We start from the raw sequence: 21,739 nt of genomic DNA, 5'->3' as shown, positions 1-21,739 counted from the left end.
TGGACAGTGAATGTAAATGTGCCAACTAATTAGGGAGACTGATCAACAACTTAACCAACACCTGGACAAAGGCAGGGAGAAAGCATTAACTTTCTCACTGCTGAAAGAAATTTCACTGAGCTCTAATCCCAATTCACATATGGAGAGCAGAGCAATGTCCGCGTCTGCCCGGGACAGCAAGACCGCAGCAGGCACGGATTGCCAGTGTGATAGTACCCCCTCCCTTACACCCCCTCTTCTTAGGGTCTCTTTGTGCCAGGAATTTTATCAGGATGACTGGAGCATTGATGTTTTCTGCAGGGTCCCAAGACCTCTCCTCAGGATCAAAACCCTTCCAATCCACATCTTCATCCTGTTAAGGAAATTATCCAGCTTTTCTGAAAGTGGATATAAAATTTATAAGATGTTTTTCATTTTCTCTGTATATGTGATATAATGTGGTGACATTTGAAAAGAACAAGCATAAGCTAAAAAACCTATAGAAGTGAACTGTGTGTGTTAAGATAAGATAACATTTGTACTACTACTGGGATATTTTGCCTCTCTTGCTTAAAATTCTAAATCCATTAGTTAACACATTTTTGTAAAAGTGAAACTTGAAAAATAACTAACCAATCAATAGATGGATTCAAAAGCCATTATTGAAATGTCTGTAAACCAATCATGTTTTACTTTGAGGGGTTACACCCTTTGAACTGTGTATAAATAAAGGGTGCAGGACACTTTCACCTTAGGGTCCTGACAAGGTTTTGAACTATACTCAGACTTCTGTCATTTTCCTCCGTCGACGTCATTCACCTGAACACGAGGCAACGATTATCACGTGGCTGACCCTTGGCCTGCCGCAACAATCCAAAATATTGCACACTTCAAATTCATCTTCAGCAACAACAGGGACAGGAACAGCAACAGAAGCGATTTAATTCCAGAGCTCTGATAAGAGATAAATTAAAGGAACTGGGAATGCAGAGAGAAGGAGGCAGACAGGGTTGACTTAAAATATAATCTTGAAAAGGTCCTAAAAATCAAGGAGCAAATTTGTAAGATGGCATCTTAAGGTGAATATTTTTTTACGACAACCAGACCTTGTCACTGGGCGAAAATTGTGGGGGATCTCTTCTTCTCGTATCCGCCTTTTTCTTCATGGATATGGAGGACCAAGAAAGAGAACCCTTGGTCTCTTACCAGATCTGGAAAAAGTGCCTGACTATGGCATCCGCAGATGGCACATCAGTGAATAGGGTTCAGACACTCAAGGATGTTGGCCATAAACAAAGAAAGGAGACTTGTCAGTAGATTAACTGGAGTGATTTTTATGGCAGAATTAAGTCAATGGAAACCGAGATACCCAATTGTCTTGCTTGACAGAAACAAAGAAGCTAAGATAGTTCTGCAGAACCTGGTTAATTCTTTCTACCTGTCTGTTAGTTGGTGGATGATATCCAGAGGATAAATCCAATTATACTTGTAGCAACTTACAGAGGGACCTCCAGAATTACGAAGTTAATTGTACTCCTCTATCAGAAACAATGGGGGTAATTTGAGAACAGATTTACACCACTTTTGTGGCGTATATCAGGCGAAGATTCTGGCATGTTGCTGCAAAATCTGAGACTTCTTCCCCACTCACACCAGGTCTAAAAAAGGGGTGTGTGGCATGGTTGGCCAGGAGGTAAAGAGACCAAACACTACCCGGATCACTGTGCAGCCAGATGAGAGAGGAAGAACAAAATGCATTCCAATGTCTTGCCACGGGGCACCTGGTACAGGCAAGGAAAGGAGTAGGCATCTGCCTAGGGACTTGTTCTGGGCATAGTCTGGGCAGGCAGATACATAATCTTGAATATCTTGGTGCAGGGATAGCCACCAATAGTATCTAGAAATGAACTGCATTGTTCTCCACACCCCAGGGTATCCCGCCAACCTGGACCCATGACCCCAGAGCAGAATTTTCTTTTGCCTACCTAAGGAAACATAAGTCTTACCTGGAGGAATATCTTTAATTTGTACTAGAGAAGTGGAGATGTAGGTTTATAACATGTTGAGGAGGTTCCTCCTGATCTGAGGAGTCAAAGAAGCTTGATAAGGCATCTGCTTTCACGTTCTTGTCTGCAGGTCATAAATACAACTGAAAAGTAAAACAAGCAGAAAATAAGGACCAACGTGTCTGATGAGGGTATAATGATGATATGAATGGCACCTTCTACCAAATGATGCCACTCTTCCAAGGTTGACTTGATGGCCAACAACTCCCTGTCTCTAATGGAGTAGTTGCATTCAACATTAGAGAAGGCCTTAGAAAAATAGCCACAAGTGACTATTTTGCCTGTTTTTCTGTGCAATAATAGCTCCAATGAAGGAAGCGTCTTCCTCCCGGAAGAACTGTATAGACACATCAGGATGACGAAGCAGTGGGGCTTTTGCGAATGCCTGTTTGAGGGTTTGAAAAAGCAGATTCAGCCTCAGAAGTCCATATCTTGGGATTTATTATTTTCCTGGTCAGGGCAGGGATAGGTGCAGTCAGAGTGGAGAAATGAGAAATGAACTGCCTGTTATAGTTTGCAAACCCCAGAAAACGCCATATAGGCCACAGGACGGTCGGTTGGAGCGAATTCAGGATGGCAGATAGCTTCTCTGGGTCTATCTGTACACCGTGGTTGGAAATGATGTAGCCTAAAAATGGAAGGGAGGTGTTTTCAAAGAGAGATTTCTCAAATTTGGCATACAACAAATTCTCTCCTAACTGCTGGAGCACCATGCGTACGTGTCTGCGATGGCTACATAAGTTTGGAGGATGTCATCCAGATAAACAATTACACAGGTTGTAAAAGAGGTCTCGGCAGATGTCATTCACAAATTCATGGAAGACTGCAAGGGAATAGCTGAGCCCAAATGGCATGAAAGTCCTCATAATGACCATCCTTCATATTAACGGCAGTCTTGGGATCTGTATCAAATTGTAGTCACCTTGCAAATCCAGCTTGGAGAAAACTCTGGCTCCCTGCAGCCTATCAAATAGTTCAGAGATTAGAGGTAAAGGATATACATTTTTTTACAGCAATCTTGTTTAATTCTCAATAATCAATGCAGGGTCGGAGCAATTCATCTTTTTTTAAGAAGAAAAACCAGCCCCAGCCGGTGATGAAGACTTTTGGATGAAAAGTCTCTCAAGGTTCTTGTTAATGTATTCGGACATGGCTTGGGCCTCAGGTACTGACAATGGCTACACAGGACCTCTGTCATATGGACTGTGGGGTGGACCTCTGCCTCCTTCTTGTCAAATGCATCAGCAAACTGATGGTAGGCAGCTGACAGGCCTTCCAAATTCAGAGGTACAGATATGGATGACAGGCAAGCTGAACTGAAGCAAGGCATTTGTCATAGCAGGCTGATCACCAAAAAAGCACTTTACTGGAATTCCAGTCCAGGACTGGTTGATGCATACAGATCCATAGCAATCCCAAAAGAAGAGAGCTTGTCTGTTTAGGACAGAAAGATCATATTAGAATCAAGTAATCCAACTTGCATATCCAAGTGTTTGGTAACCTATTGCATGGACTCAGAGCCCTCCCATCGACAGACGTCACCACCAACTGTCTTTTGAGATGTCGCATTGATATCTGGTACTGATCCACCATGGCCTGATGCAGGAAGTTACCTGCCAAACAAGAATCAAGGAATGCCAATACGGTAAACAGTGTACTGTACCTCCAGAGGACAAAGTCATAGGCAATAACAGTTTTATGGAGTTCAGATCTTCACCTAAGGCCGCCTCTCCAATGGACCCGAAGGCTCAGTAGGTTAACCAGCTTCAGGGGACAAGAGCAAGCAAAATGACCATTGCCTCCACAATACAGACACAATCCATAAATCTGTGGTTATGTTCCTCTTCAGACAGCCTTCCTTTAATCAGCAGCATGGTTTCTGACATGGACAAAGGACTTATTCTGTCCTCTGCTATCTCCGGGGCACGTTTGCAAAACCGCATGTCAATCCTGGAAGCCAGGGTTACCAGAGCATCCAAACAGGTAGGTATGTCCCAGCCAGCCAACTCAACCTTTATTGTACCAGAGAGCCCCTTCCAGAAGGCTGCAACCAATGCTTCATTATTCAAGCCCAGTTCCAAGGCCAATGTTCTCAACTGGATAGCACATTGGCCCATGGATAAACTGGCCTGGTGAAGGTGTAACAGAGAGGAAGCTGCACAAGTGGCACGTCTGGGATCATCAAATACACTCTTGAAGGGCCTTGAGGAAGTTCTTTAAGTTGTTAGGAAGGGGATTATTCCTCTCCCACAGTGGGTTGATCCAGGCCAGGGATGATCAAACTGCGGCTCTCCAGCTGTTGAAAAAATACAAATCCCATCATGCCCTGCTGTAGGCTGATAGCTGTAGGCAGACTGGGCATACTAGTATTTGTAGTCTTACAACAGCTGGAGAGCCGCAGTTTTCCCATCCCTGATCTAGGCTAAGGCCTCACCATAGAGGTGGGACATTATAAAGACAACCTTGACACGATCAATGATAAACTGGTGGAACAGCAGAGTACGCTGGAATATATAACTACAACATTGCTTTGACGCTTCATCATACCGAGGAGGAGCAGATAACCGGGGACCGAATTCTCCTATCAGTGCAACATGTGAAGTAGGAGCAGCCGCCAATGGTTGTAAAACTTCTATGGCAGTAGTCAGAGAGTCCAGAAAGGTAGATACATCATGTAGATAGGACAATATCCGTCTTTGATTTAGGTTTTGCTGGTTGAGTTCTTCGAAAAGTTCTGAAAAGCCCACTGGGGATGTGGCAGGCGCAACACTATGAAGTGCCTTTGCGCTGTGGCATTAGAAGAATTTTTATCTCTGACTTTTTAGTCTAACCAGACTGTCTATTACTCTGCAATTACTCTCTACGTTCTATGGAAACAGTAGGTTTAAAGAGCACACCAAATGCTTAAAATAACTTCTTTATTAACTTTAACTTTTCTTCATATATAACACTTCCGCCTATGTAGCAGATAGTCCATGTACATAACACGTGTTGAAAAGATATTACAAAATGGCGGTATGCATAAGATGGTGGTTCAACTTTTCAATCTTGTCATTCAACATAAAATGGTGGATATATTTCTCTCTTGAGTATCTGTACTCTCACTTTAAGTTATTTAAGCACTTTATGATCTCTCTGAGAGGTATATCTGAGGTATAAATAATAGTTCTACTTGCTGAATTTGGTCGCAATTTTCAGTATGCAGTTAGCAGCAGCCCCAATAAATATGTTGCTCCCCTCCCCCGCACTTTGCTGTACTTGCTATACAGCAGCACTTACCTGTCACATCCAGGGCCTCCAGGTGACGTCTCTTCTCTGTCATCATCTTTTCTGTAGATCTTCCCTCTCATCATCTTCTCCACTCGGTCTGGACAACTTCTCTCAGCTGCCTATTCCCCAGCTGGAGTCCCCAGAGTGTTATCCTGCTGCTTGCTGTGCCCCCCGACCCCCCCCTCCCCAGGAGTGTAGCTATTACCAATAGTAATTCCCTTCTAGAATGTCGTCATTAGTAATACTGCCCCAACCGTGATTATGCTCCTCAACAATGCCCATATTATTAGAAGAGCCCTCCCATATTAATAATACCCTCGCAGAGTCCCCAGTAGAAATAAGGCCCCCTATTGTTCCCCCAATGGTAATAAAACTCCCTACAGACCCTTCAGTAGTAATAAGGCCCCCATAGTGCGCTTAGTAGAAATAAGGTGGATCTATAAGACCCTCCTATAGAGCCCCCAGTAGTTATATGTCCCCTGGATCTGCAGTGCCCCCTGCAGTTATAATCCTCCCTCCACCATACAGTCCCATGTAAATAACATCATCTCCTCCCCAGCCGCCTCCAACGCACAATCCCATGTAAACATCACCCCCTAAGGCTACTTTCACACTTGCGTTCGTGCGGCTCTGTCCTGTCCTGCACCGATAATACAAACGAATGCATCCGTTCAGGAGCGATTCGCTTGTATTAGATTTGAATTTATAAGTCCCAATACGGATCCGTCCTGTCTTACACTGAAAGTCAATGGGGGACGGATCCGTTTACAATTGCACCATTTTGTGTCAATGCAAAGGGATCCATCCCCATTGACTTACATTGTAAGTCAGGACGGATCCGTTTGGTTCCGCACGGCCATGCTTGCAGCATTTTGGGGTCCGCCTCCAAAACAGAATGGGGGGCCGTACGGAGCCGAACTAATGCATTCTGAATGGATCCTCATCCATTCAGAATGCATTGGGGTTAAACTGATGCATTTGGGGCTGCTTGTGAGATCCTTGAAACGGATCTCACAAGCGGATCCCCAAACGCAAGTGTGAACGTAGCCTAAACATCAAGTCCCATGTACGTAAACATGATTTCCCCCCTCTATCCACTTTCAACATACAGTCCCATGTAAATAACATCCCTCCCCCAGCCACCTCAAGCACACAGTTCCATGTCAATAACATCCCTCCCTTCAGCCCTAACATACATCCCAGTTAAATAACTACAACTCCCAGCATTGCTCTGCCTCTCCCTTCACTTACCTTTTCTCATGTACAGACATCACCATTAGGCTCGTTCTCCTCTTCACTCCAGTCCAATCCTGCACTGGTCACATGATGGTGACATCATCCAGGTCATCCTATTACAGCCTGTTTTGCTGATCTCATGACTTGTGATGTCACCACAGGTCCTTCAGCTCTTTCCAGTATATTAGATTCAATTGTATTACCGTTCTGTGTACGGCAATACAGTTGTATCTAGCAGGCAGGCACGACATTCGGGGCATGGGACAAAACATCTGGGGCCCAGGCCCTGAATGTTTTAACCTAGCGACGCCCCTGGTTAGCAGTAACTATTTGCAGATTGGTTGAGTATGATCTGGTATGGTTGTATGCAATTTGGATTGCAATATGGAATTTGAATGGTTGTAATTGTACGGAATTTGTAGCTTGCAATTTGTATGGTATTTGTAGTTTGCAATTGATGGAACTGTAAGTAAACACATATATAACTAGTTCAGTATACAGTTCTATTTACAGTTTTAATCACTATATTAACAGTAACAGTGTTTTACATACCTATTGTGGCCTCTTGCTTCCATAAAACACAGCTCTTAGTGGAGTGCATGTCTGTTCAGCTCCTCTCCTCTGGTGTAATGATTCTAGCAGCTCCTGCTAGGGGAATTTCCTACACAGGCTATGTGTGAGGCTGGCTGTGATTGGTCAAAACTCCTGCTGTGTGTGGGGCTGGATGTAATTGGTCTAGACTCCTGCCCAGCAACAACAATTTAACTCTATGCTTTCTGTTGTTTCTGCTGGGTCATTGAGCTTACCTTACATTATATAATGAATCTTAAAGGCATACTATATTTTCTGCTTTTGAGAACACAATATATAACAGTTATGACATCCAAACATGAAGTAACTGTAAATAACTCTTTTTTATGTCTGCATAATTCTTGTACTATTTATTTTGCTCTGTGGATTACTGGGGCCAAGAATCCCAATGGATCAAATATAGAAGACTCTGCAGAAAGAATGGTACGTCTAGTTGCAACTTTCTCATCAATAAATACTTCAAAGAAAAACTTGTCATTCTCTACATTTCATCCCAATCCAAGTATGTTTTGAACTGGAAGATGATCATAATTGAGATCTACATTCTTCATTGTTGATGCACGTTCAGGGTCACTGATGGGTTCCAGTACCTCTCTGTTGTTTGAAATGAAATTATGAAAGTGCAGGTTTCCTCTTGCGCATAACTCTTGACTGTCTTTCACTAGTTCGATTGCAGATTCTGTGGACTCTAGACTTATGAGACCATCATCTACATAAAAGTTTTTCTTCAGAAAATGTGCTGCTGATGGGCAATCCTTTTCATTCCTCTGTATCTTTAGGTATTGAGGATTTATCTTTCTTTGGATATTCTTCTCGTAGTTGCGTAGGGTGGCATCGTTTGCAAACACTGCATGTGGCCTTTTTCTTACACTTCTTAGTAACATGGCCTTTTCTTAGACAACTGAAACACAGTTGGTTCTCAAGTACAAACCTTTTCTTTTCATGGGATGGCATTGCTGCATGCTTACAGGAAGTCACCATACTCTTGGAGTCTGAAGTGTTCTTTAGGACCTATTTTAGGCCAGTTAATCAATTTCTCTCTAAATGCTCTTTGTACTGAGAAAGGATGACCATATCTTGCATTTAATTTTTCCCAAGCTTGCTTGTAGGCTTTTTCGTCTTTTCTATAGAAGTAACCTTCAAGAACTTTCTTTGCTTCCCCACCAACATGAAGCAATGATGCTCAATGATCATTTTAAAACTTGCCTTCCACTCTATGAATTTCAGTACGTCTCCCGAAAATACAGTAGATTCCGAAATGGAAAGTCTAGTTAGGACTGTTCTCTGTGGTCTTGCTGGGACAATGTTCTCCTGAGCATCGCCGTAGCATCTAGGAATATAATCATCCGGTTCTATTTTCTCACTTAATTCTGAATTAAGAAGAGTCCCTTTCTTCTTCTTTTCTGGTAGAGATAGAGGGTAAATCCACACACCTTTTTCCTAACACTGGACTAGGCCTCTTTTTTTTTCTGAGCAGAGATGGAAGGATAATAACTTATTTCTTCACAACATGCTAGAAATTTCCTTTCATTCTCTTGACCATATGAAGCAAAGTAGGAGTCTTTTTCTTCACTTAGTACAGATTTGAACCTATGACTACTCTGACTCATATCCTCCTCGTGTACTCTGAGTCTGATTTCTATGATCTTAACTTCTTTCTGCCTTTCCAGACTTTTTATCTGTTGGCACTGTGCCTCCATTTCAGCTTTCATCTGATGGCGTTGTGCATCCTTTTGATATCGTTGTGCATTCATTTCAGCTTCCATTTAATGGCTTTGTGCATCCTTTTCAGCCATCAGTTGGCACTGTGCCTCAATTGCAGCTTCCATTTCAATTTCTACTCTCTTGACAGCAAGTTGTTCAGCTGATTCCTTTCTTTTGGCTGAAGTATTTGAGGACTCTGATATGTGGGTGGAACTTCTGCTAGCGAAGGAAGTCACACTTGAGATTGTGGTTCCACCTAAGGATTTAGCATAGTCTCTCATAAAAAGCTCGTTCATTCTACTTCTTGCTTTAACTTCATCATAGTTTGCTGCAGATGATTGTTCTCTCATGAGCTTTACTAAATCTTTCCTGACCGCAGTACATGTGTCCATGTTCCTTACAATATCCTGGGAAGGTGTCGTAAATAACCGCAGGTTGACATATGCTGCCATAAGCTCAGATTCTTCTACCGTCTCTACCATATCACAGAAGTTCTCTTTTATACTTTCCTGCTTTAGCTTTTTGTGAATGTTTTTAATGTATAATTTCCACTTATCATACCTTTTGGGCGAACCTTTTCTCTTTTAATGTTGCTTCTTGCTCCAAATTTTCCAGCATCTTTGGGGTCGGTTTTCTGGCATGTGATGAACATCTTAGTTCATTTGTTTGGACTAGATTTGTTTGAGGAAAGACTTGTGCTGCATCAGACTCTTCTACCTCAGACAGGTTCCTTTGCTCTTCAACTTCTACTCTATCTATCTTTGCATCCTTGAATAGTGGCATGGTAATACTAAGCTCAGATATTTTACTTTAAATACTATATCAATCAATACGAATATTAAAGGACCTTTCACTTTAAAAGCAATATTAATAAATGCAGAAATAAATGACGTTCACTTTAAATGTAATAGAGATAAGTTCAGGCACTAAATGACTTTCGCTTTAAATACTTTATAGTCCGTGTACTACAAACTGTCCTTTGTTTTACTTTAAAGTCTCTTATTCCTGAACACAAAAAATGTCTCTTTATGCCAAAGCCTATATACAATAATAAGTAATAAAAGGAAAACTCTGACCTTATTCTGAAGAGCAGGAACAAATATCAGTCTTAAATGAGATGTGTCTTTTCTTGCTGCGATACAATACTTTGTGCTGACTTGCGATGCTCTGCGCTGACTTGCGATGCTCTGCGCTGACTTGCGATGCTCTGTGCTAACTTGCGATGCTTTGTGCTGACTTGTGATGCTCTGTGCAGACTTGCGATGCTCTGTGCAGACTTGCGATGCTCTGGGATTGAAAAACTAGCTAGCTGCAGTGTGTGGCCTCGTCATAAATAGCGGTGCGGGCACTCTAGCTCTGAACTTTGGCCTCCCACCATGCGTCTCTTTCTCTCTCTAGCGATCTCAGTACAGTTGGCGCTCTTTCTCTGACTATTTTGCCTTTGCCCCTCTGCCACTTTTAGAATTGGCTGCAGTTTGACTAATACACACGTTCTATGGCCTCTATGGTAGCTCCGCTGAGGTGTCTTTGCTTGCTCACTCAGAGAATAGTTGCTGCGAGGTGGTATATGCTGGCGCTCCGCTGCTCTAATGCCCTCTTTAATGTGCAAGTTGAGGAGCACTATCGCTTCGCCCTCTGAGGGTAATAGTTCCACTGTGGCAGGCGCAGTACTATGAAGTGCCTTTGCACTGGGTCATTGGAAGAATTTTTATATCTCTGACTTTTTAGTCTAACCAGACTGTCTATTACTCTATTACTGTAATTATGCTAGCGCCATTCTAAGGAAACAGTAGGTTTAAAGAGCACACCAAATGCTTAAAATAACTTCTTTATTAACTTCAATTTTTCTTCAGATATAACACTGACGCCTCTGCAGCAGATAGTCCATGTACATTAATCGTGTTGAAAAGATATCACAAAATGGCGGTATGCATAAGATCGTGGTTCAACTGTTTAATCTTGTCATTCAGCATAAAATGGTAGATATATTTCTCTCTTGAGTATCTGTACTCTCACTTTAAGTTATTTAAGCACTATATGATCTCTCTGAGAGGTATATCTGAGGTATAACTAATAGTTCTACTTGCTGAATTTAATCGCAATTTTCAGTATGCAGCTGTTTCTGCTGTGTCATTGAGCTTACCATACATTATATAATGAATCTTAAAGGCATACTATCTTTTCTGCTTCTGAGAACACAATATATAACAGTTATATGACATTCAAACATGAAGTCACTGTTAAGAACTCTGCTTTTGTCTTTAACACACATAGGAACTGTATTAAGATTATTGGCAGGTCTAGCTGTATAAACACACAAGCTATATTAGCAACCTAGGGCAGGTCTTAGCCGGCCAGCTACAGGGGATGGGTCAGCAGTGTCCATGGCCTGAACTTGCTATTACGGGCAGTAGGTGTGGACACACTGTGCCAACTAACCAGTTTTGGTTTGTACTAAACCCAAGGGTGTTGTCCTGGCAGTTCCCTGGTATTCACCCTTTAAACCTTGTACAGAGATCTTGAATTCGCCACAAGAGACCACCCAGGCCACTACTTCCTGGAGTAGTCCTGGTGTAGTTGGCTGCTGACCCATGGGAGACAGGCAAAAAATGTAGTCTGCACATAGTCCAGTAGTCAGGGCAGGCTAAGTACTTGCATATTCCATATAGTAGTTCAAATGTCAGGGCAGGCTGAGTATGAGCATCATCCAGGTCCCAGTTCCCAGTTCAGGGCAGGCAGCAAGGAGCAGAATTGGAAGACAACCAAGGTTCGTTACACGGAAATCCAGATGAGATCACCTTCACTGGTTACTACTAGCAAGGAACAACCTCAAAGCTCAGACGAAGAGGTGGAACCATAGCCTAGCTAAATAGGGAGACTGATCAGCAGCTTAACCAACAGCTAGACAGGGGCAGGGGGAAAGCATTAATTCTCTTAGTACTAAAGGAAAGTTCACTGAGCTCTAATCCCAATTCACACACAGGCAGAGCAGAGTGACGTCCCCACCTGCCCGGGAAAGCAAGACGGCAGTGGGCATATACTGCCAGCATGACAATTGTGGAGTCCAAATGAACAACACCTGAAATTTTCATACATCTACAAACGGAGACAGCCACACAGTCAGGTTTCCTGATGCAGTTTTAGGAGCCAAAATGACTTGTGAATTCAAAAGTAAGGAGAAGTCATATCTGTCCTTTATGCTTTCTCTCCTTTTATGATCCACTCCTGATTTTGGCTTCTAAAACTGCATCAGGAAACCTGACTATGTGGCCGTACTATAAGGGTAAGACAAAATGTCACAAACCTGTGCCGAATAGCACCTTCAATACTACATGGCTGTTAACAATACAGACCCACTGAACAGTGCAGTCTTCATTAGTTTAATTAGAGCCCGCTGCAACACTTTTGGGTGCAAGTAATGCAGCACAGCCACGTTGCAACAGTGACACAACCACACTGTGTGATTATACCCTTAGAGTAGTGTTTACCTACTTTCAAAACTGGATAAAGTGAGCAACTGGCCTACCGAAAAGATATTTTGTATTAGCAGTTTGTAGATGAAGTTTCTATAATAAACATGTTTCATTAATATGGTGTCTCATCTCTAAAGAAGCTGGCCTGGCTATCAGTTATTGTATTTACAGGGAACCTGTCACCATGAAAATGTAGTGTAATCTTCCAGCAGCATATTATAGAGCAGGGGGAGCTGAGCAAATTGATATATAGTTTTATAGGAAAAGATATAACTTGTATTTCATTTATTTATATTCCTGCTTATTCTGGGATTTGAAGTCAAAGAGGCGGTCCTATCAGTGATTGACAGCTCTCTCTGTATGCACAGTCATAAAGCGGAGGATGTCAATCACTGGTAGGACTGGGTCCTTGACGTCAAAGGTCAGAATTGCAACGTTCCGCCCCCCAGGGCTGATCAGGGTTCCAGTATTTAGGTATGCTGAGTGGTGATGCGGCCCTAATAGTTTGTGTCACAGTGCTCATACCTGGATACTGTCGCTTCCCTGGGGTTAGGCTCCGTAGTATTCAAAGAAGAGAGTTGTATTTTGTGGAGAATAAGTTGAGTCTCGAAACTTGGTAAAGTTAAATATTTTAATTGAATAGACTTGCATCCAGACAATACTTGACTTTTCTCTTGGCTCTAGCAGGTTTTGGGGTAGACTGGCAGGTGAACTTGTATACTTTGCTTTATCTCTCTGCTATGCTAATCTCTGGCTTTGGTCTGGTTACGGGACTTTATGACAGTTCTGGTGCCAAAACAATGTATTCAAAACAAACATTCCAGAGAAATAAGACTTTTAGTCTTCATGCTATACAGTCTTCAGTGCACCTAGGGGTGGGGTCTAGCCCCTCAGTGCACCTCAGTCCAATCTTAGGCTGATGATACACATGGGTATCTTGTGGTGTTTTCTGCACTGTAGTGGGTTTTAGTGACATTTTATGCACATTAAACTTTCGGTGAGCTTTTTGTTGTAAAAATGCCAGCTTCAGATGTTAGGCCAAGTTCACATTTCCGTTATTTGGTTAGTTCTTTCCATCAGTTATTGTGAGCCAAAACCAGTAGTGATGCTTACTGGAAATAACTGATCAAATAACTGAAGTGTGAACTGAGCCTTAGCTGAATGTCTGGAAAAATTTGCCCACAGGTGTTACAGTTGGGTCTCTAGATTTTGTACAAGCATTGGTTACTGAAGTTGGTGTCCAGCTGGTCCCAAAAATGCTCAATTGTTGATTAACCCTTTAAAGACCGGGCTAATTTTCACCTTCAGGACCAGGCCATTTTTTGCAAATCTGACCAGTGTTACTTTATATGGTGATAACTTTAAGACGCTTTGACTTTTTCAGGCCATTCTGAAACTGTTTTTTCCTCACATATTGTACTTCATGACACTGGAAAAATGGAGTCAAGATAATTCATTTTTATTAATAAAAAAATACAAAATTTGCCAAAAATTTGGAAAAATTCGCAAATTTCCAAGTTTCAATTTCCCAACTTCTATAATACATAGTAATACCTACAAAAATAGTTATTACTTTATATTCCCCATATGTCTACTTCATGTTTGGATCATTTTGGGAATGACATTTTATTTTTTGGGGATGTTACAAGGCTTAGAAGTTTAGAAGAAAATCTAGAATTTTCAAAAACCCACTTTTCAAGGACCAGTTCAGATCTGACGTCACTTTGTGAGGCTTACATAATAGAAACCACCCAAAAATGACCCCATTCCTGCAGTTTTGTTGGTACTAATTTAGGGTACATATGGTTTTTGCCACAGTTTTTATTTATATATAAGAAATAGCTGTTTTGGCACAGTTTTTATTTTTTGTTATTGACAACATTCATCTGACTTATTAGGTTAGATCATGTGGTATTTTCATAGACCAGGTTGTCACGGACGCGGCGATACCTAATATGTATACTTTTTTTTTATGTAAGTTTTACACAATGATTTCATTTTTGAAACAAAAAAAAATCCTGTTTTAGTGTTTCCATAGTCTGAGAGCCATAGTTTTTTCAGTTTTTAGGTGATTATCTTGGGTAGGGTATTATTTTTGTGGGATGAGATGACTGTTTGATTGGCACTATTTTGGGGTGCGTATGACTTTTTTATCGCTTGCTATTACACTTTTTGTGATGTAAGGTGACAAAACATGGCTTTTTTTACACCGTTTTATTTTTTTTTACGATATTCACCTGAGGGGATAGGTCATGTGATTTTTTTATAGAGCAAGTTATTACGGACGCAGCGATACCTAATATGTGAACTTTTTTTATTTATGTAAGTTTTACACAATGATTTTATTTTTGAAACAAAAAAATCATGTTTTAGTGTTTCAATAGTCTGAGAGCCATAGTTTTTTCAGTTTTTGGGTGATTATCTTGGGTAGGGTATGATTTTTGCGGGATGAGATGTCAGTTTGATTGGCACTATTTTGGGGTGCGTATGACTTTTTGATCACTTGCTATTACACTTTTTGTGATGTAAAGTGACAAAAAATGGTTTATTTAGCACAGTTTTTATTTTTTACGGTGTTCATCTGAGGGGTTAGGTCATGTGATATTTTCATAGAGCCGGTCGATACAGACGCGGCGATACCTAATATGTGTACTTTTTGTATTTATGCAAGTTTTACACAATAACAGCTTTTTTAAAACAAAAGAAAATTATGTTTTAGTGTCTCCATATTCTGGGCCATATTTTTTATTTCATTTTTGGGCGATTGTCTCAGGTAGGGGCTCATTTTTTTTGTGGGATGAGGTGACGGTTAGATTGGTACTATTTTGGTGGGCATGCGCCTTTTTGATCACTTGCTGTTGTACTTTTTGTGATTTAAGGTGACAAAAAAATGGTTTATTTAGCACAGTTTTTATTTTTTTACGGTGTTCATCTGAGGGGTTATGTCATGTGATATGTTTATAGAGCCGGTCGATATGGACGCGGCGATAACTAATATGTTTTCCCCCTACTTTTTACCATTTTTTTTTAACTTTATTTGGGGAAAATTACATTTTTGTTTATTTTTACTTGAAACTTTTAATTTTTGGAGGGAGAAACTTTATTTTTTCAACTGTTTTCACTTTATATTTTTTTCCCACTTTGGGACTTGAACTTTTGGGGGTCTAATCCTTTACAATGCATTCCAATACTTCTGTATTGGAATGCATTGGCTGTATGATTAATACAGTGAGTATTACTCATACAGCTTCTGGCCTGTGAGATCCAGGGGGCTGGATCTCACAGACTCGTGACAGTAAGGCAGTGCCGATGCCTCAGGAAGGTATTGCGCTGCCTTCCATGCCATCGAGTCCCCCCTACAGCCCCACGGGGACCCGATGTCACCGCCACCGCACCAGGTAAAAGCCGCAAACCGCAGGTCTCAATTGACCTGCGGTTTGCGGGGATCGCCGACACGGGGGGGTCACGGGCCCTCCCCCACGCATTTAGAAAAGGTACCTGCTCAATGATTTGAGCAGGCACTGGGTTCCGATCACCGCCCACCGAGAAGGGGAGCAGTAACATTTTAAAACTTAGCTTTTAATGTGTCTATTCTCCCAAGAAGGGAGTAAAAGACCCCTTACAAACAGAAAAATAAAATAAGACAGACAAGACCCCTGGAGGGCTGCGCCATGTATGTAGCACTACGTGCCGATCCAGGTGTCGTCCTCCCTAGGTCTGTGGTGGTTTACACACAGGCCTATGTAGGGGGGACCGTTTGATCCCTAATATCTGAAACCTATGAGATGATACGGAATCAAAAAATCAAGAAATGGAAAGGTCTTACCAGTTCTTGAGAAGGCCTCACTTGGATAACCATGTGTAGCTGGTTAAAACAGGAGGAGGTCACAGGGAGCAGGTAGGTGTTTCGTCAGATGTCCATTGGTAATGGAAAGGAAACATCCGCGGTGTACAGAAGGCCGGATACCAGAGTAGCCTCAAAAATGAAACTAGCCCTGATGCCTCCCTACTTGGCCTAGCCTGGCCCTGGTGACCTAACACGGGGTCCGTGCCCCACAAGGGGTGGCCCCGTCCGGAACCTTGCCCTGATATAGAATCCCTAGATGACCCTATCGCAGGGTGGCTAAGGGTAGAATCCTTGTATAGCAGGGCCGGTGATACTATGAGGTTCAATACCGTAAAGTAGAGTAAGAGAAATAAGCACAGTAAATGTGCCTGTCTAATGATATGTAGCGTGTCCCAACGTGTTTCTTTACTATGACATATCCTAAATTATTTAGACCAGTGGCCCCATAAATCATCAGGGGACACGGGGCTTAGTATTATAGCTCCTGTCAGTCTAATAGACACCACTCTGTTAGGTATCACAATGTGGCAGACATCAGGGGATGTTTAATCAGAAAGATTACTCCACATCGAAAAAGTAATGATAGACCGTTGACAGTGTGAGGCATGTGTGGTGATGTACATGACCACTGGAGGGGTGTCACCCAATTTCCAGAGTTGGCGGCATGGAGGTTCACCACATCGTCCGTCATAACTAGCAAGCCTGGCAAATGCACAAAGGCGCGCCGTATTTGAATGAAAGGAAGGGGAGGGACGCCAGTCAATGCGCGCGCGTCGTGCCTAACACTTCCTAACATCTATGTTAGAATGGTCAAGATGATTGGCAATTTTTCAAAATGACCACACTGATTCTCTCAGTCCAATGATGTGCCCCCTCCCAAAGTCTGTCAACTGAGCAAAATGTCTTTGAGTGCGTCATGGAAGCATGTTTAGTAATCAACAAACTCTCACCAAGAGGTACACTACCCAAAAGTAAACTCTGAGAACCTTTTTGTAGGGCTGAAAGGGGAGCAATTTTACACCCCTTGTCATAAGACCCTGTGTCAGACCATAGCTGTAATTATTTACATATCTGAATGCCGAGTTTTGCAGTAATTCGTCATCTCTATCTTGGTGTATTCTTTTTTGTCAATGAGTTCATGAAATCAGGGCAGACCAGTGTTTTTGATTAATAGGTTTATTTCTATTTGATGTCCTTTTTTTGTCTCTCTGGCTTTTTATTTTAACACAGTATGCTGAAGCTTCTGACTGTCCTTCATATCAGTTGTGTCATTGTTCTCCCGGCAGAAGCTTTCGATTGCCGACGGAACCAAGAGTGCGGCCCAGCCCTCTCTGACATCGGAGCCCTGGGCAAATGAGGAAGTGTGCTTGGGCTAACAAACATCAGGGGGCATGTGTGACAGCACTACCCGGCATGCAGATATTTTGCTTAATTTGGCTATGGACTTCTGGATCTGGTATTGTAACTACGTTTTCTGGCTTCTGGTGATTTTGTCTTGTATTGCTCTCCTGGTTTTTGACTTCTGGCGTTCTTGGCACTTCTTTGACCCTGGTACCATGCGACTACTCTTATTCTTTCTTTTGTTCGTTCTCTGTTTGTGTATCACTCCCTCACATACGTAGTATAGAGATTGTCGACCAGTTGAGGGGTCACCACATAGGGTGTGAGGTCTGTGACAACTACCACCATTCATACCACTACCCTCACACTATATGGCACTTTACAGCAAAGTACCCAAGGATTTTTTTACTAAATACAGATTCAGGTAGAACTAGCAAGAAAACAGTAAGGGACATTTATCAAATAGTGTACGCCTCTATTGTGGGCATGAGTTAGATTTTTTGGAGCACAACATGCTTCAAAATGTTTTGAGTAATGTGCTTCTTATTAAAGTTTATAAATTCTGTACCTACAGATTTTATACCAGATTTAAATCTCCCCCAATGTCCTTATATATATTCTTACCTACAGAAAACTTGGCAAACATGGTAACAATATACTCTGGCCATATTCTAACAGTAGCTTGCAAAAGCATTCACCCCCCCCCCCTTGACTTTTTTTGTATTTTGTTACATTACAGCCTTAGGCCTCATGCACACGACCGTTGTGTGCATCCGTGGCCGTTGTGCCGTTTTCCGTTTTTTTTCACGGACCCATTGACTTTCAATGGGTCCGTGGAAAAATCGGAAAATGCACCGTTTGGCAGCCGCATCCGTGAGCCGTGTTTCCTGGCCGTGAAAAAAATATGACCTGTCCTATTTTTTTCACGGCCAATGGTTCACGGGCCCATTCAAGTCAATGGGTCCGTGAAAGAACACGGATGCACACAAGATTGGCATCCGTGTCCGTGATCCGTGGCCGTAGGTTAGTTTCATACAGACGGATCCGAAGATCCGTCTGCATAAAAGCTTTTTCAGAGCTGAGTTTTCACTTCGTGAAAACTCAGATCCGACAGTATATTCTAACACAGAGGCGTTCCCATGGTGATGGGACGCTTCTAGTTAGAATACACTACAAACAGTGTACAAGACTGCCCCCTGCTGCCTGGCAGCACCCGATCTCTTACAGGGGGATATGATAGTACAATTAACCCCATCATATCCCCCTGTAAGAGATCAGGGCTGCCAGGCAGCAGGGGGCAGACCCCCCCCTCCCCAGTTTGAATATCATTGTGCGGCCCCCCCCCTCCCCCTCCCCTGTTGTTAACTCGTTGGTGGCCAGTGTGCGCACCCCCCTCCCTCCCTCTATTGTTTTAATACATTGGGGCCAGTGTGCGCGCGCCCCCCAACCCCCCCTCCCTCCCTCTATTGTTTTAATACATTGGGGCCAGTGTGCGCACCCCCCCAACCCCCCCCCCCCCCTCCCTCCCTCTATTGTTTTAATACATTGGGGCCAGTGTGCGCACCCCCCCAACCCCCCCCCCCCCCCTCCCTCCCTCTATTGTAATCATCATCGGTGGCAGCGGAGTAGAAGATTTTCATACTTACCTGGCTGCTGGCTGCTGCGATGTCTGCGTCCGGCCGGGAGCTCCTCCTACTGGTAAGTGACAGGTCTGTGCGGCGCATTGCTGTCACTTACCAGTAGGAGGAGCTCCCGGCCGGACGCAGACATCGCAGCAGCCAGCAGCCAGGTAAGTAGGAAAATCTTCTACTCCGCTGCCACCAATGATGATTACAATGGGGGGAGGGAGGGGGGGGGGGGGTTGGGGGGGTGCGCACACTGGCCCCAATGTATTAAAACAATAGAGGGAGGGAGGGGGGGTTGGGGGGGCGCGCGCACACTGGCCCCAATGTATTAAAACAATAGAGGGAGGGAGGGGGGGTTGGGGGGCGCGCGCGCACTGGCCCCAATGTATTAAAACAATAGAGGGAGGGAGGGAGGGGGGTGCGCACACTGGCCACCAACGAGTTAAGAACAGGGGAGGGGGGGCCCACTGGCCACCAATGAGTTAAAAACAGGGGGGGGGGGGGTCTGCCCCCTGCTGCCTGGCAGCACCTGCCAGGCAGCAGGGGGCAGTCATGTACACAGTTTTTTTGTATATTCTAACCTGAAGCGTCTCCATCACCATGGGAACGCCTCTGTGTTAGAATATACTGTCTGAAATGAGTTTCACGATGTAGCTCATATCCGACAGTATATTCTAACATAGAGGCGTTCCCATGGTGATGGGGACGCTACAAGTTAAAATATACCATCGGATTGGAGAAAACTCCAATCCGATGGTATAACAGAACTCCAGACTTTACATTGAAAGTCAATGGGGACGGATCCGTTTGAAATGGCACCATATTGTGTCAACGTCAAACGGATCCGTCCCCATTGACTTGCATTGTAATTCAGGACGGATCCGTTTGGCTCCGCACGGCCCGGCGGACACCAAAATGACTTTTTTTCATGTCCGTGGATCCTCTAAAAATCCAGGAAGACCCACGGACGGAAAAACGGTCACGGATCACGGACCCACGGACTCCGTTTTTGCGGGCCGTGAAAAAAAACTGTCGTGTGCATGAGGCCTTAAGTTCAATGTTTTGTTAATCTAAATTTTATGTGATGGATCAGAACACAATAGTCTAAGTTGGTGAAGTAAAATGAGAAAAATATATAAAGAAAACTATTGTTTAGAAAACAGAAAATTGGCATGTGCATATGTATTCATCCCCTTTGTTAGGAAGCCCATAAAAAGCTCTGGTGCAACCATTTACCTTCAGAAGTCACATAATTAGTAAAATGGTGTCCACAAATAGTGTGCAATCTAAGTGTTACATGATCTGTCATTATATACACACCTTTTTTTAAAAAGGCCCCAGAGGCTGAAACACCTAAGCAAGAGGCATCACTAACCAAACACTGCCTTGAAGACCAAGGAACTCTCCAAGCAAGTAAGGGACAATGTTGTTGAGAAATACAAGTCAGGGTTAGGTTATAAAAAAATATCCAAATCTTTGATGATCCTCAGGAGTACCATCAAATCTATCATAACCAAAGAACATGGCACAACAACAAACCTGACAAGCGACAACCAGGCAGGTTTGGACCACTTATTAAACCTGACAGGGCACACCTGTGAAGTGAAAACCATTTCAGGTGATTACCTCTTGAAGCTCATCAAGAGAATGCCAAGAGTGTGCAAAGCAGTACGCAAAGCAAAAGGTGGCTACTTTGAAGAACCTAAAATATGACATATTTTCACTTGTTTCACACTTTTTTGTTATGTATATAATTCCACATGTGTTAATTCGTAGTTTTGATGCCTTCAGTGTGAATCTACAATTTTCATAGTCATGAAAATAAAGAAAACTCTTTGAATGAAAAGGTGTGTTCAAACTTTTGGTCTGTACTGTATATACTGAATATTTATTAATGCCAAATGTAATGACAAGTGCAAATTAAATGTCATAGGCCTCAATGCAAAATATATAATAGAGCTCCCACCTGCCGAGTGCCATTTATTACACTGCTGTCTTTTTTAGTGGCACTGGGTTTGATATACCCCTGCATATTATAGATTGAAATTCTGAAAAACATTACCCAACAAAAAAGATTTTTGCAAAAAAATCCTTTAAACACTATGGGGTATCTAGATTTTGGTGTAAATTGTTCCAAAAAGTGGCACTGTTTGGGACATCTAGATTTAGAGAAAGTTTCTGCACTTAGCCCGACATATATTGTTAATACAAAGAAACACAAGTCATACGGAGTGACACTGGCAGTAAATAAAAAATAATACATTGCAGATAGTGAACATTACATAAGAACACGGCAAAGCTACAGATTTACTTACAAGGGACACTTGATTCTGCTTCCCAGGAGAACAAAGTGACTATTGCACTCCTCTGCCCTGTCTGTTCTGAGAAGTTAAAGTGCATCAAGCCCTTTTCTTTTCTTGAGTGCCCAGGTACGCCTTCCTCATGATGCCACTCACAGGTATAATAAACCTTTGTCCTTCACCCAACACCACAACTGTAGAATTGGGTTTTTGTTTATGTGTGTAGTAATATTTGGCATGCTGAACACAGAATTTCCATTCTGCATTAAAGTTGGTCAGCTGAGATCACACAGGCTATTGTCACCAG

The 21,739-nt window shown here is 42.6% G+C and overlaps 1 protein-coding gene across 1 annotated transcript in view; it reads right to left on the bottom strand.

Moving 5' to 3' along the window:
- LOC122933396 (polymeric immunoglobulin receptor-like) overlaps positions 1–21,537 on the bottom strand; it is a 276,468-nt gene extending 254,931 nt beyond the window's left edge. The window contains exon 1 of the mRNA XM_044288366.1: positions 21,448–21,537. The gene's annotated coding sequence lies outside the window, so the exon portion shown is untranslated. The remainder of the gene's footprint in view (positions 1–21,447) is intronic.
- Between the last annotated feature and the right edge of the window lie 202 nt (positions 21,538–21,739).

This window comes from Bufo gargarizans, chromosome 3 (genome assembly GCF_014858855.1).
Source record: "Bufo gargarizans isolate SCDJY-AF-19 chromosome 3, ASM1485885v1, whole genome shotgun sequence".
Taxonomy (NCBI): domain Eukaryota; kingdom Metazoa; phylum Chordata; class Amphibia; order Anura; family Bufonidae; genus Bufo; species Bufo gargarizans.
This window is presented reverse-complemented; position numbering and strand designations above follow the sequence as displayed.